This window comes from Heterocephalus glaber, unplaced genomic scaffold (genome assembly GCF_053883595.1).
Source record: "Heterocephalus glaber isolate CG9 unplaced genomic scaffold, H.glaber_assembly_v1.0 deba00001594, whole genome shotgun sequence".
NCBI lineage: Eukaryota > Metazoa > Chordata > Mammalia > Rodentia > Bathyergidae > Heterocephalus > Heterocephalus glaber.
Window position 1 is genome coordinate 198,084 of NW_028258369.1, and position 15,601 is coordinate 213,684.

The window sequence follows — 15,601 nt, forward strand, 5'->3', positions numbered from 1 at the left end:
TTATTATTTAATTTTACCCACATTTTTCAATTGTTTAATGTAACCAGGTGTATGTCAGATTTTCACCAAAAAAGAGATATGTTGACTAAGGCTACACAACAGTTGCCTATGCTTTACTTTATTTTACTCCATTTTAAGACTACAATTACATTTGGTGGGTTCTTACACATTTCCATGTTATATCTCCCTTTCAAGGCCTATTCAAAGATTGTTTAAAAGTATTAAAGGATACTAACAATACAAGTGTGATCCATGTTACTCATAACCGTGGGTCCTAGTCTAAAGCAATGTTCTATTCAAAGAATTTATATGACAGCTGCTAGTGTATAACAGAACACGGGAATACATAATGACACATCGAGTTGGAGGTCAACTTCCCACTACTCATAAGGTAAAAAGGCTTTTTCCAAAATGAAATGCAGATGCCTCTTCCCATCTCACTCGGGGGTGGAGATGTTGGAGGTTTCCCTGGGAACTGGAACAGACAGAGCAGCAGTGCCACGGCTGGCTGCAGCTGTGGCTTGGGCCCTCTCTTCCTCCTCTCTCAAAGCCTCTGCATAATGGGATGGGAAGGCACTAGGTACGGTTTCATTGACCTTGGCCAAAACTCTAGGATTTTCATCTTGAGTATCTCAGTGTGTGCCCTTGGGCCCCACAGGAACTCATAGCGTGGAGGATCACTGTGAGGCGCTTGGCGGTCCACTAGATCCTTTTACTGCACCAGATCTTTAGTGATGAATTTTCAGGGCTCACCAAAGATTATGTGTTCCTAAATAAGAACCAAGAGACTCATGTAATGGCACAAGATCCCAATGATGAATGTAACTGTATTTTATACCGAAAATGTACCAATAAAGTTAATGGGGAAAAATAAAAAAAAATTTAAAAAAAGATTATGTGTTCCTTTGCATCATAGATTCCCATCTTATTCAGGAATTCCCAGATCTCTTCTTCTGAGGCACAGTTGCCATTTCAGAAGATCAACCCAAGGAGAGGCATCAGAAGCCCATTCATGGGGATGTCCAAACCACTGATGTGACCCCCATTGTTGGAGTCATCTAACTTTTTGACGAGAGTGTAGGAGCCATGACCAGGCTTGATTTCCTTCAGCTCAAGGCCAAAGAGCAGCTCTGCCCATTACAAAGTTAACTTTAGGATCTCGGGGAATTGTGGTAGGAACCTTTTGTGGGGAACCTTCAGCATTTCACCCTTTGCCATGGTCTACATCATTTGATACTTGTACAGAAACTAGTGCATCATCTTTGATCCCTTTTTCATTATGAGCTCTTTTCCCCTGGGCATGATGGCTGAGGTCGGGGACAGCCGGTACTACTGTCAGTTGGAGAGCACGTGTTGCTAAAACCTGGAAGAGGGAAAATGAGATCTTGTGAGCACTTTCATCAGGAAGATACCACTGGCTTCTAGGAAGTACCTCTCCCCTGCTCTAGATCCCCACTGGGTTTTTTGATTCCTCCCCTAGCAAGTGGACACCCAGTGGAGAGAGTTGTCTTAGCTCTTAGGCTGCCCCCTTCTCTAGGACTCCAGTGCTGAGAACAAGTGCTCCCCATGTGTTCAAGGTTTCTCAAATTTTGCACTCAGCATGGCTGCCCAGAGACTTCACAGGGCCAGGACGTTCTTTCTTGCACTACTCTGAGGCTAATGGCTCAAAGTGACCTTATATCATGCAGAAATGCAGAGATTTCTCTCCCAGTTACTTCTACAGACTGGCAATGCTGAGTGATCTCTGGTGCTCTCTCGATCCTGTGCTCATTGGGCCCCAATCCACACACAGAAGCCTCATCTCGTCTACATATCCAGTATGAAACATGCCTCTCTGCTGGCTGGTGCTGAACGGTGCAAACCAGTTACTCATTTTAGTTGGACTTGATATGGAGCAATGTTAAAGTTTCAGTTGATAACTGAATTGAGGAAATTCAAAGCCTCTGTTGCCAGAAAGAGGTAGATTGTTTACTGTCCTCTCATGTGGGGTTGAGGAAGTGACACCTTCCATCCTTTCCTGTTGTATGTACTTTGTCTTTTGCGAGGACCTTGGGCTCAGTGTTCTTCAGTGTCAGGACACCATGGCTGAATCTTAGTGGAGGATGTCAAGGTGGGTGTGCCTGGCTGTATTGCCACATTCTCCAGAGGTTGAAAGGTGTGGGTCTCAGTTTGGGGCCCTGTGATATTTTCCTTGTGGTTCTGATCCCAGGTGTCCGGTTTGACTCTGGGATGATGGACATTTATGCTCCTGGTGATCCACTGGAAGAACACCCTCACTTCTCTGGAATTTTTGCAGAGGAATTGAGGGGCACTTCTGCTTGACATCTATGCCTCGGGCTTCCCATGCCTGCCCTACAGAGAAAGTGTGTGGGCCCCCTACAGATAAGGGGTGGAGCTCTCGGAAGCCTTGGGGCCTTCTCTATCACTTCTGCCCATAACAAAACTGCCCTCTAATGACCTGGGTCCTTTCAGCTCAGATTAAGCTAAAATTAAGCACTTTCTGCAGAACCCAGAGATCAAAGAAAGTGTGAGGGACATCCTGTTGCTCCTGTGATCTGTGGGATCCCACTCTGCTGGGCTTGCTGTTCTCTTCAGCACCCACTCATGCATGGACTGTCCTCCACGACACAGAAATCTGAAGCTTCCAGACTTCATATTCCTTTCTAGAATGGACATGAACATGTACTATATCTGCCTACCTCTGCTTGTGTTTTCCTAAGGCAGAGAGAGGATTAGACTTTGTGAAACCCCACGTTTCGATTAGGTGCTCTTCTAAGTTCTCCCTCATTATTCCATCTGTACAAAGTGCAAATCCAGACATGTTGATGTTCACCACTCCCTCAGAATTTTGTAGATCGTGTGATTATTTTCTCATTTGTCCACACCACACCTGCCTATAGTCTTCCAAGGCTGACAGTAGAGAAGGCATTCTGTTTTGCCCTCTTAAGGGACATAAGGATGCCTCAGCTCTCAGGGGCTTCCCACCTGGCATGTACTGCTACTCTCCACTGCTACTCTAAGGCTGCCCACTGTGACATTGTTCCTCATCTTCCTTAGATGTCCTTGGATGAAGTGTGGGAGAGTTATCATGTAACCACTGCCCAGCTCCTCTGGTTCTCCTTGCAAGCACAAGGTGCTATGTGGATCACTGCTTTCATGGAAAAGACTCCCCATGCACACTATTCCTAATTCAACTCCTATCAGGAGCCAAATGTCCTTCCTGTGGGTCTCTCCCAGTAAACTGTGCACTCTTTGTCCCTGAAACTATGGCTGTGAGGACAAAGGGAGCACCTCAGCCTTCACAACTCTAACCCCTCCTGCTCAGCATCCGGTGCAGAGGCCAGATTTCTTGTGTTCCCTCTGTTCTTCATAAAGCTCTTGAGTCATTCCTCATTCACGATTTGTTCTTTGACACATCCAGTAGCCCAGGGCTCTTCTCCTTCTACTGAACCGGGGTCCTTATCCCTTAGGGCCAACTCTTTTCTCCGTAAGTCTGTCATGGTAAAGCCACCACCCACTTGAGCATCTTAGCTTTCACCTGGCACTACCTGGGATTACATCAAGTGCAGGTGTTTCTACAGTGGATTGAGAAGCCTCCATCTCCTCTTTCCATCTCTTCACCATGATCTGCCCCATCCCTGGGACTGTGTATTCTGCTGTCCAGAAGCCATGCCCCTGTGACACATGTCGCCATATTCCTTCGACCTGAGTTCACAGCCAGGACAGACCCACATAAGGTCAAGGCCTTCATGTGTTGAGAGCCAGCACGGGACTCTCAGACCACACAGTTCTGGGGCCTGACTCCCTCAGGGGACTTGACCCTGACCTTCTCACAACCAGGTCCTAGCTTTCAGAGTGGAAATGAGGGTGATCCACACCCCTGCTGCAGACACCAGGATTCTCCAGAGCTACGATCAGGGCTGAGTCCTTAAAGGGGTTGCAGTGTGCTCAAGTCAGTGCTGCTTGGGTCCCCACCTTGATATTCAGCAGAGCCTGGGATTGCTCCTGTTACTCTCCAGTGTCACACAGCCTGCAAGCCAAGCCCACAGCTAATTCAATCACAGACCGGGAAATCTGTGCATGCCCATGGGGCTCCACCTACCAGAGCATCACAAGACTCGCTGCAGGGGCAGGACTTTGTGAGCCTCCATATCTGTGGACAGGTCTTGCCGGCAGGCGGCACGGTCATCAGCTTGACACTAGTTGTACCCAAAGCCCAGCCCACACAGGTAGGTCCTCATTTGTTAGCTGCTGGTCCCACCTTCCAGGTGACAATAGGCACCTCCGCTGGATGCTCTGTCCAATGCCTCCCAGAAGCCCATGTATTCTGTGAATGCTGGTCTTCTCCTTGGGACTGAGTAGAGTCCACCGGCCTCCAAACATATCCCCCTCAGTCCCCGGAACGGGAATCTAGACTGGCTACAAACAAGAACTCTTCCTGGGGCCTACGGCCCCCACCCTTCTCTCTGCACCTGCAGGGGAAATCCACGCCTCCCCTACAAAGCTCCTGCTTAGAATAAACAAATGAATATGAGATCTAACAATGAAGAATTTAATGCCTTTTAACTTTTATGCATCACCTGAGGAACGCACATACAATTTTTCAGTTTTCAAGAAAGACTGAAATGAATCATATTATCCAAGAACTTATAATCTTTTACTATTTTCTTCTTCAATGATTGTTTTATTTTGTACTCTAGTACATGCTTGCAGTATATAATGTTTACAGTGACCTTAGTGAGTAGGTACGAGTATGTAGCACATCTGAAGCCTTTTTGATCCCTTTCCCTTCTCCTCCCTCTTGCACCCCCCTCTCTCTGGTCACATAATGCTTACCTTCCTTGTGGGTAGTTGGTACATGTACACAATACGTCCCAATTCTTTCCGTGTCTCTGTCACCTCCTCTCCCCTGCCACCCTCTGTCTCTTGCTCCCCTTCTCTTTTGCAGAAGATTTGTCTTCTGCTTTCGCTCTTCTGTGTTTCACTTTACTCTATATTTCATTGATACCTCACTCATGGGGGAGAAACAATACTGTATTTAAGTTTATGTGTCCAGTGCATTTCACTTGTTGTTATGCTTTCAAGTTGCCTCCATTTTCCTACAAATGATTCACATCTGTCCCTCTTGGTTGCCTAGTGATATTCCAGCATGTATAGGTCCCACTTTTTCTATATTCTTTTGTATGTTGATGGACATATTGGCTGCTTCAAACATTTAGCCTTTGTGCATTGTGCTGCTATAAACATGGGTATGAGTGTATGTCTATATTACCATGTGTTTCACTCTTTTAGAAAGATCCCTCAATAGGTGGGTCAAATGGTATTTCTACTTTCTCTTACTCTTTTATGTTTTGATTTCAAAAGTCTCATTCATTCACATTTTCAAGAAAATCATCATATGACATTTTCTGCAAGAAACTTTAAAAATTGAGCATTTCCTGAGGCTTGCTCTATGGGTGTCCCTTGGAGTAGATGCTCATATTAGTTCACATTCGGTGCTCACCTGGACATGTGCCCAGTCCTGTCACTCTGCTTCCTCTTTAGCTGAAGGTGCTCCCCTCAAATGGAGGATCTACTTCTCTGATAATTCCGAGCTGGAAGTAGGAGGCATCATATATGACCACAGTCCTTTCAGGGCCTACAAGAGTAGACAGGTAGGACTGTGTACTGAAGGACTCCATAGCTGTACTGTGAGACTTCTACCATTCCCCATTGCTTATCCTCACATTCACATCACCAGAATTCAATCCCCTTCCCTTATTGAATTGAAGTCACCCTTCCTAAGGCTCTGGATGTCTCCTCCATTTGGAAGTAGTTGTTTCCCAATCATTTAGGGGAGTCATCATCTGGAATTCACTCTCATGATTGATTAATGGCTTCTAGCTCTTGCTTAAAAGCTTCTGGGGAAATCCGATATCTCTGCAAAAAGTTGACCAGTTTCCTGTGTGCAACTCCTGTGTAAAAGCAGTCACAGGAGTGCCTGAAACTCCAACAGAAACCAGGAAGCCCAGTTGCTAAATTGGTAGATCTGTTCTTTTGTTCCCAATTGATTTAGAAGAGACACAGGAGAGAGTAAAAAGTATTCTTATAATTTATAACAGAGATTTAAGCCCAACACTCTGTTTAGAAAAAGAATAGCAACAATTAATACTTTGAAAAAATAATGAAAGATTACAGTGCTATTTTTAGGATGTAAGTACATTGTCCCTTATTGTATTACTATGTAGTCATATATATATGTATATTTTTTTATATATATATATAATCAAATATATGTACCTATGTATTGCAAGTAGCTTTGTGTGTGTGCCTGTTTCATTCAAATTGTATTACTGAATACTTTTAAAAACTGCTACAATCCTACTTTTCTAAAGTGAAGAAAAATTTGAAATAAAAATGAGGGATATTATGTTTATATATTAAAATATATAAATATGAAGCTTTTGGTCATTCCGTCTTCTGCTAGCTGATTTATGTAATAATATGATAATTTTTGTTAAAATATATATGCTAAAAAATACAGTGTGTATGCTATTCTTTCCTTTGTATTTTGCTTTTTTTCATCTTTTATACTAAAATTTTTCAGTTCATCAACAGTTTTTGGTTCTAATTTGTATGAGAATAAGGCATTAAATAAAATTTTAGTTTTCTTTCCCAGTTTAAAAAATAAGAAAAGGTTCACAGGATAGATATTGCCTGGTCAGAGTAGCAACACCTTAATCTATTTTTTTCTTGTTGCTGACCAGAAAATATGGTAGTTTTAATAGTTTTAGGTTCCATCAAAAGTGGTAGTGAGATGATTTTCTGAACTTGATATTTTGAATCTGTCTGATTTTGCATATGTAGATTATCACATTTTCCTGGAGTATTACTTCTTTCCCTCCTATAATCAGCTCTGTACATTATTTTGATATTCTTGTTTAGGTTGTGTATTCCCATCTGTTGCTTTGAGTACATAGTCCTTCTTTATATCCTCTCAGGTACATTGTCAAGAAATAGAAAAATGAAATAAGCAGAGCACGGTAAGCTTCAGTCTGGGAAGAGTGTTACAGTATGGGTTCTGGAGTGATTCACATCAGAAGTCTATTCTCAAAGCTCTCTCTTTCAGTTGTGGAAGTTGAGCACATTACCAAACTCTATGAGCCTCAGAGTGCCTCTGAAAATCAGTTTATAAGAAAGGTTTTATAAGACAGGAAGAACGTGGTGTTATTTGTGGGATGCACCTGGATCAATGCTTGGAATGCACTGGGACTTTCAAAATATATGCCTGTCATGTCTAAAACTATTTCACCTGGTTGGTATACTATGTATCATGTTAATTTTGTTTTCATCAAGGAGATAACACAAATTATATAATATTCTAGGAAGTGGAACAAGTCAGCCCCAACAGCTCATTACAGAGAAACTCTTACTAAATGTTCCCTTGTTTTATCACATTTTCATATGGAGGTATCTTTCTCTGGGGAATGCAACTCAACTTACTAGAATTTGTTTTAACAACCAACTCTGGCCTTCCATCAAAACTTTCCTATCTTCATTAGTTTTACTCCAACCAAAATCTAGATCTGCCTTAGAGTTTGCTAAAACATACACCACACACACACACACACACACACACACACACACACACACGACAAAGGGTCCAAAGGTTTCTGAGTTTCCATCCTCAAGGAGAACATCATATTATTTTACCGAAACTCTCTGGACGCTATATACACTTATTTTGAACTGTTTCCACCTGCACTAGGACACGAACACAGAAAACTTTTCATCCCTGCACCAGGTAGAGATACCCTCTGGCTTATGAACAGCCTAGAAGTTCTTGATATGTGCAGATATTCATTTTGTACTAGGTTTCTGACTGTGAGACCTAACACCTTTATGCATGGGCCTTCTTTAGCAGGATGCTTCTCCTACAGCCTCATCTAGGCACCCCGTAGTTACATTAAATTCACCTCAGAATAACAGATGGTTAGTTGCCCAAACTCTAATTCCTTAAGTCAGAAAATATATCCTAATCTGGAATCCAGTCCCTTCTTATGCCCTTTTTTTACTTGTCTTTGGATCTTGGGGAGTATCTCATGGACTGTTGTACAGGATAGCTATTCTTTAGACTCTAAAATTCATAGGGCATGGGTTTGGTATATTTTTCTTATCTTCACTACTAGCCACTAGACTTCAAAAGAACAGCTGCTCATTTAATATTTGTGTAACTAAAATACGAGGGTTCAAGAACTCAGATTTGGTATGATTTTATTTTTCCTCCATTCTTTATGAAGGTAGGGCAATTCAGGTATGTATATTTCATATTTGTAAAAAAAAGACTAACCCTAAAATTAACAGAGACTTTAACATCCTTATTTTGTCCTTTCATTCTTCAAGATTTCACCAAGTTTTTGTGGGCAATTTATCACAAACTACACATTCTGATGTCATGTCATCTTGTTCTGAATCACAAAACAAATTTGAAGGTTGTTCAAATTGTTTGACACAGTATCAAAACTCTTATTTTTCAATCTACTATACTTCAAGAAAACTATAGTTTATGTTTTTGATGAACTTGTATTTTAAAGCTAAATAAACTTTATTTAAAATTAAACACTTTGCAAAACTAGGCAACTCTCCAGTTTAATCATATAGTACCAGAACACAAATGTATCATACATTGTGTTCTTACCAGTTCCACACTGAATCTCCACTAATGAGAATTTTGAGACTTTGGTTTTACCCAAACTGAAGAACATGTGTTCACAAGGACTAGTAGCAGCGTGTACTGTTCCCTGAACTTGGCAGTAGTGTCCCGGTTGGCTGTAACTCTTTCTCGGGTTCTTTCTCCCTCATCTCTCAAAGTTTTGTCATAATGGGAAGACAGGGATGGTGACAGTGTCATTGACTCTGGGCAAAATTTTTCTCATTCTTCAATATCCTGGATCAACTTAGGGATATAATTTAAATTTATGAATAAAGAATAAATGAAGTAAGACTTACCAAGAGTGGTTCTCACTATGGCATTGTTAACTGGTGGAACCTTTAGGAGACGGAACTAAGCACAAAGTATTTAGATTATGGACTCTAGTCCTCAGAAGGGATACACGTGGTCCTATAAAATGAGTTACCTCTTACAGAAATGGGATATTATAAGCTGAGGGCACCCTGTGCTCTTAAAACCTTTCGTACATGGCTGATTCACTTTTTATTTGTCTGCCATGTTGTGTCTGAGTCAGGGAACCCTTTCCAAGATTCTGGCAACATAGTATTTTGATCCTTTCAGTAACCAAAATCTTGAACTAAATTAATCTCCTTTTTTTATAAGACACTTAGGCTAAGATATCTTGCTATAGCAACCAAAAAGGGACTAATACAGTACTCAGTGTACTTTTGGTTGACAAGCTTCACCATTTTTGCCTTTACAGTGGGCTTTCTCATCTCCTGCTTGGACATAGGAATTGCATTAACATTCTTGCCTTCTTAGAATACTTTTGCGTGCATTCTCAAAGGAAGATGAAGTCATAGAATAACTCATTAGCTCCTCACCTTGAATCTTTGTAATTTTCTCAAGCCCTGTGCATAAAACATCTATTGTAGCATTAGTGTAGGTAGGAAAGTTGAGGCTTCTCAAGAACCCCAGCAACATGTGGCTTAGAAACATTTCCTAACTTAAGAGTAAAATTGGTAGGAATGGAATTTTTCTGCTACAAAATTTTGCACATTTTGAAGACCCTAGCATACAACTCAGAACTGGAAGCATTTCTCACAAGCACAGAGGCCTGATGACTGTGGTCAGGAACAGCCAGGCACACATGAGGGCAGAAGAGTAGGCAGTGAAGACACCAGTGCACATCTTCAGCAGGGAGATACCACTTTGGCTCTGAGTTCTGCCTCTGTAGGTTTCCACGAAGACACTGCTCTAGAAATTCCTCATGCTCTTATTCTTGTTCAACTTGTCTCCTAGGAACACAATGGAAGATGCTATAGAATATCTTATGCTGGAACCTGTCAGCCCTGTATATTACTGACTGGAATGAGAGGAGGACTTGCTTTGTGGCTATCTTGTTCTAGAGTGCAGGGGCTCATATATGTTTACCTTCAGGGTTGTCATGCTAACTCTTGGCAGGGCCAGGGCTTTCTCCCATTGGTGCTCTGAGGTTGGCACCTTAAAACTCCCTGGGAACCAAGCAAGGGAAACACAGAGGTACTTGAGTGAACCAGCAATGCCAGAGAATATTCAGTGCTGATAGCTAAGCAGATTATATTGTCATAGACTCCCTGTTATGGTTTATATCTAGGTTTCCCCTCAAAACCTCATGAGCTCATAGATGGGGCTTTCACAGGTCACTGGAATATGGTGTGTGAATATGGATTAAGGGTGTGTGTGGATGACACCAACCAATAGGCTTGTAGCCTGAGTAGAATAAAAGGAAAAGAGAGGCTTACTATTTGCTGCCTCCTGCCTACCCTGCCATGGACTGTTTTGCTTCTGCCATGCTGCCCTGCCTTTGAGTCAGCTGACAATAGACTAAAACCTCCACAAAATTTGAACTAAATTAAATCTTTTCTCCTTTAATTTGTGCATGTTGAGTATTTTGACTCAGCAAAGACATATTAACTAAGACACTCTCCCTGTCCTTACTCAGGGTCTTCATCTGGCTCCCATGCAGGGTGGTAGTCACCTCTCTCTCTTAGTGACTATACCCTCATGTGAGTCACCTCACTTTCTCTAGACCTGATGGAAGATATGATAGGAATCCATAAATTAACAATTCACAAGTCTGACTTCACTAATTTAAAACTTTTCCTTTGGTGAATACATCATCAAGAGAATAAAAGGTAACCTACAGAGTGGGAGGAAATGCTTTCAAAAGACATAATGTATAAAATGCTATTATTCTACATTAAAGTCTTACTGTTAAGAAATGAACAACTCAGTCAAAAAAATGGTAGAGAACTGAACAGACACCTCACAAGAAGGATATAAAAATGGCAAGTAAACATATGAGAAGTTGCTTAACCTCATATGTCATTAGGGAATTTCAAATTAAAAGAATATGCTACCGCTATACAGCTATTCAAATAACCAAAGTCTAAAAGCCTGACAAGAGAAAATGCAGGTAGTGGGTGGGGTTTCAGAGGCTCCTGGAGGATGTCAGAAACAGGTTTGTTCTGGGAGCATCCCCTATAACAGGAGAGTAGGAAGAGGAGGATCTTTCTCCTGAAGAATATTGAGCACTCACAAGACAATGGGTCTCACCTTTGGCCTGCAATTCTGACAGCATGGAGTTTATTCTTCTGCTGCATCCAGAGGTATGACGAGTATGGACAAGGAAAGCAGGTATTAGTGGATTCAGAAAATGATGCAAGCAATGTAGGTGGCAAGTGATGCAGCACATGGATGTTGTGCAACAATAACAATCATTGATTGCTGGTTGGGACACAAATAGTATAGCTGCTTTAGAAGATGATGTGAAACTTTCTTATAAAACTATGCATACTTTGATCTTGTCATCCAGCAATTCCTTTCCTTGTTATTTACCCAAATGAGGTGAAAACTTATGACTACATATAAACCTGCATACAAATGTTTATAGCATCTTTATTCATAATTGACCAAACTCGCTAGTAGCCAAGATGTTACGGTACATCCAGACAATGGACTAGTATTTAGCAATAAAAGGAAATGAGCTTTCAAACTATAAAAAGGCATGGAAGAAATGTAGATGCAGGCAAATAGTAGGCACAGCAGATTCATAGGGCAACAAAACAATTTTGTATGATTCTACAATGGTGAACATATGTTATTATGCACTTGTTTATGCTCAGTGTGCAACTCAAAGTATGAATACTAATATAAACTACAAATCATAATAACATGCAGTTTCATTATTTGTACTTAATGTACCACTCAGGTGCTGATGTTGATGTGAGAAAGGTTATGCATGTGTGGGGACACAGGGTACATAGAGTAATTCTCTGTACTTTCTGCTTAGATTTGCTGTGCACTTAGGCAGTTTTAAAAATGTGATGGGAACAACTCAATCTCTCTCCTTGAACTTGAATTTATAGGTCAAGTTGAAATGGCCAGATTGCTTTTGGTTCTATTCAGAGTTGGGTTGACTCTCAGTCTTCATTCAGTTTCCTTGAGTGGAATCCTAGCAGGTTCTGGACCTCCCTTCTTACTTGATACGGGGATCTCATCTCATAAAAGGCCTGCACTTAAGTGGCACATAATAACAATAAATGAAGGTGATCTTCTCTGGCCACAATAGTTCATGGTCTCCCATACATGACAGCTATGGCAGACAGATTGATGTCATGAGATGGACTGGCCCACTGATGGCCCTAACTCAGAAACATACACTTATTCAGAGAGCTTAACTTCCTTCCCTAGGGAGCTTGGGCTACCCCTTCGGACCAAGTCCTTACTTCTCTAATCCTCGTCTATGTCACACTTATGACTGAAACTCTCATATCTGACAATAGTGATGATTTGTGGAATCTCCACTGATAAATGATTGATAGTTCAACACTCCTCAGAATATTCACTGTATTCCTGGCCCACCTTGCAATTTATCCATCTATGTTCCACTATGGTTTAGATCAAGACTGAGCCCCCAAACTCTTATGTGCTCAGAGGCAGGGCTTTTGGAAGGTGATTGAATCATGAGGGTGCTATATCTGACTTGGTGTTCGGAGGTAGGGTCATGTCTAAGGAGAAAGGTTGCTGAGGATATGACTTGGAAAGATATATCTCTTTTCCTGGCTCCTAGCTTTTCTCTTCTTTCTATCTGCCATGAAATGTGCAGCTTTTCTGCTACTATGCTTCTCCATCATACTGTATCTGGTCTTGGAGCCATTGAATCATGGGCTGAAAACAGGAGCCAAACTAAATCACTTTTCAATTTGTGGGTGATGGTTACTGTGTCTCAGAGACAAGAAAGCTAAGGCAAGTCCCAACTCTGCAGACATCAGACCAAAGTCGTCACTTTTTGGAGAACTCCAAGACTGAGATGAGATTCAGCCACTCTCTGCCAAGGCAGTTTAGGTACTCTGTGGGTTGGCAGGAGAGCCAGGAGTGTCTGAGCCACTGTGGTGTGGCTGGCTGGCTCCTTCTTCACTTAGGGTCCTCAACTTAATATGTGTCAGAGACTGAGAACCAACTCTATTAGTGAAGTCAATACCCTTACTGTGAGAAATAGAAGATCCTGAGAAGGTTAAAGAAGAAAGGAGCAGACTCTCAAGTTTATAACTCTACATGACATGCTACACCCCTATATGGAGGAGTCTTTTTATATGGGTCCTCTTGCTCCTTGGTTAAAGATGTGCTTCAAAACTTCACATTCTTGAAAAGTCTTATCAGTTTTTCTGTGACAAGGCTTGAAGAAAACTCTTCCCTGTTCCAGGAGTGATATATTATGTGGAAACTGTAACACAAATCAGGAACCCCCAGGACACATGTAACTTTAGAGAAAAAGACACATTGCTCTATGCCTTTTATTTACCAGCCAAATTTAGCTTTATGCATTTCTGTTATAAAAATATTTAACTTTTGTAAAAGAAAGAGCCTATCCATAATGAGAGAACATAAGAGCAGGATGTTGTGAAATTATCTTACCTTGAACAGAAGGATAATCATGTTGTCACAAAATATTGTCTTTTTCTTCCTTAATTCACAGCTCTCCATCATCTTTATATTTTATTACTCTGCTCATATATTCCAAACCAGTACATTAAGGATGGAGTCCTTTTGATCATATGAGATACATTTAGGAGCAGTGTGATGAAAAAAGTCAGCTTCAGATTGGAGGCATGGAATAGCACAGCATTTATATTAATTCAGAACAAGGGTCTTTTTGTAGCCTTATCATTTATCAGATACTTAAAATTCAGCCCATGATCATACTCAGTGAGCTTCAGGCTTTTCATCAGTGAAATGGGTATGATGAACCCCATATTCTAAGCAACGATCAAATACACATAATGTATGTAAAATGACTGGAGTGTTTAAAAATTGCCAGGTCTTACTGTGATTAATCTGTCCCTTGACGTTATGATCCACAACACTGGGCTTTGTGTGTGTGTATGTATGTGTTTGTGTGTGTGTGTGTGTGTGTGTGTGTGTGCACGCACAGGAGACCTCAGAGATTATGCCACATTCTAGGACAAAGAAAAGCCAGAAGCCATCAGATAAAGTGCTATTTGGTATGAAAAACTTACTAATATTTCCTCTTACCTGATAAGTCATTCAATGTCAGTGCATAGATTTCCTCAAGTGATTCAACACAAAGATTCTAAAAGTTATGTGTAGAAAACAAAATTCCTTTCCTCTCAGCTACTCTTCCATGGAAATAACTCCTATTCACATTCATTTCACCATGATAAAAAATGTAGAACTTTTGCCAAATTACATCAAGACAACTTAATTGAATGCACTTTTAATTGAGCAGGCACAGAATTCCCTGTTAGGGCAAAATGTGCAGTACAGAGTCTTTGGTTAAAACCCCATCCCTTGAGGGTATCTTCAGTCTTACACAGAAACTAAGTGCAGACTATGTCTATAGAACTCCCAGTTTGTGCGCTATGATTGAAAGTGCTGGGACAGGTGCACAGGGCACTTTTTATCCCTGCCCCAGGGAGAGATTCTCTTTGGTTTCTACATTCTCCCTTAATCACTGCTAAGAGCATTTCTGCCATTGACTCTTAGTTACTCTCTTCTGAGATGCTCCATCTTGCCACCTGGACCCTGTTCCCACCTTTACAGACTCAACCAGCCAACCATGCAGCCTCACTTAGCTTACCTCCCCTGAGGGACTTGCAGTTTCCTGACTCCTTACCAATTGACCAGCTAATTTACATTTGACTGCTCTCATCTCAAACCACCTCTCCCCCTTTCTAATCTCTTTTCATTTGCATTTCAGCCTTGCACTGCGTATCACCATTTTCCTTATACGACAGCTGTTTCTGAACACTATGATTCTATGGTCAGTTACTAACCTTTTATTCTCCCTGCCAGTACCGGCAAGGAGCTTGCTAGGAGCAGACGCACAACTGGTATTTAGGAAATAAATAAGTTGATGAGTACAAGTGTCTAATAAATTATGATAAAATCTTAATTCCAGAATAAGCCACAGTAATGCAGTTTTTAATTCTATAAAATACAGAGAAATAGAATAGGAAGTCAAATGCTGACCAGCTCAAACATTTTCTATTTCTTTATTCTATGCGTTTTATTATTGTTTTCACATTTAAAAAATGCTTATTCCAATTTCACATAGTTATGTACCAGATCAGTAAAGAAGATGGAATTTTCAACATTTCTTTTACAAAACAAAGAAACAAAAAACCCTGCTTCCTCTTAACCTGTTAAGGCAGTGTGGCAAGGAGTGTTCATAAGCTTAGATTATAATGCTAAATAATAGGAACCTTTGAAATATAACAAATTATACGGAAAATATTCAAACTGCCTCTATAAAGTAGAAGTGCAAAGATATGAAACACTGTGTTCTCGCCAGTCCCTGCCACCTCCCACTACTGGGAACACTAACTTCTCTTTTTAACTACATAGAGAAGAGCCTTCCCCAAGTTCACTAGCTATGAGGGGAGCTGT

The 15,601-nt window shown here is 41.0% G+C and overlaps 1 pseudogene; it reads right to left on the minus strand.

Annotated features, from left to right (window-relative positions):
- Window positions 1-437: 437 nt before the first annotated feature.
- Window positions 438-1,302, minus strand: LOC106010460 (melanoma-associated antigen B4-like; annotated as a pseudogene).
- Window positions 1,303-15,601: the final 14,299 nt, after the last annotated feature.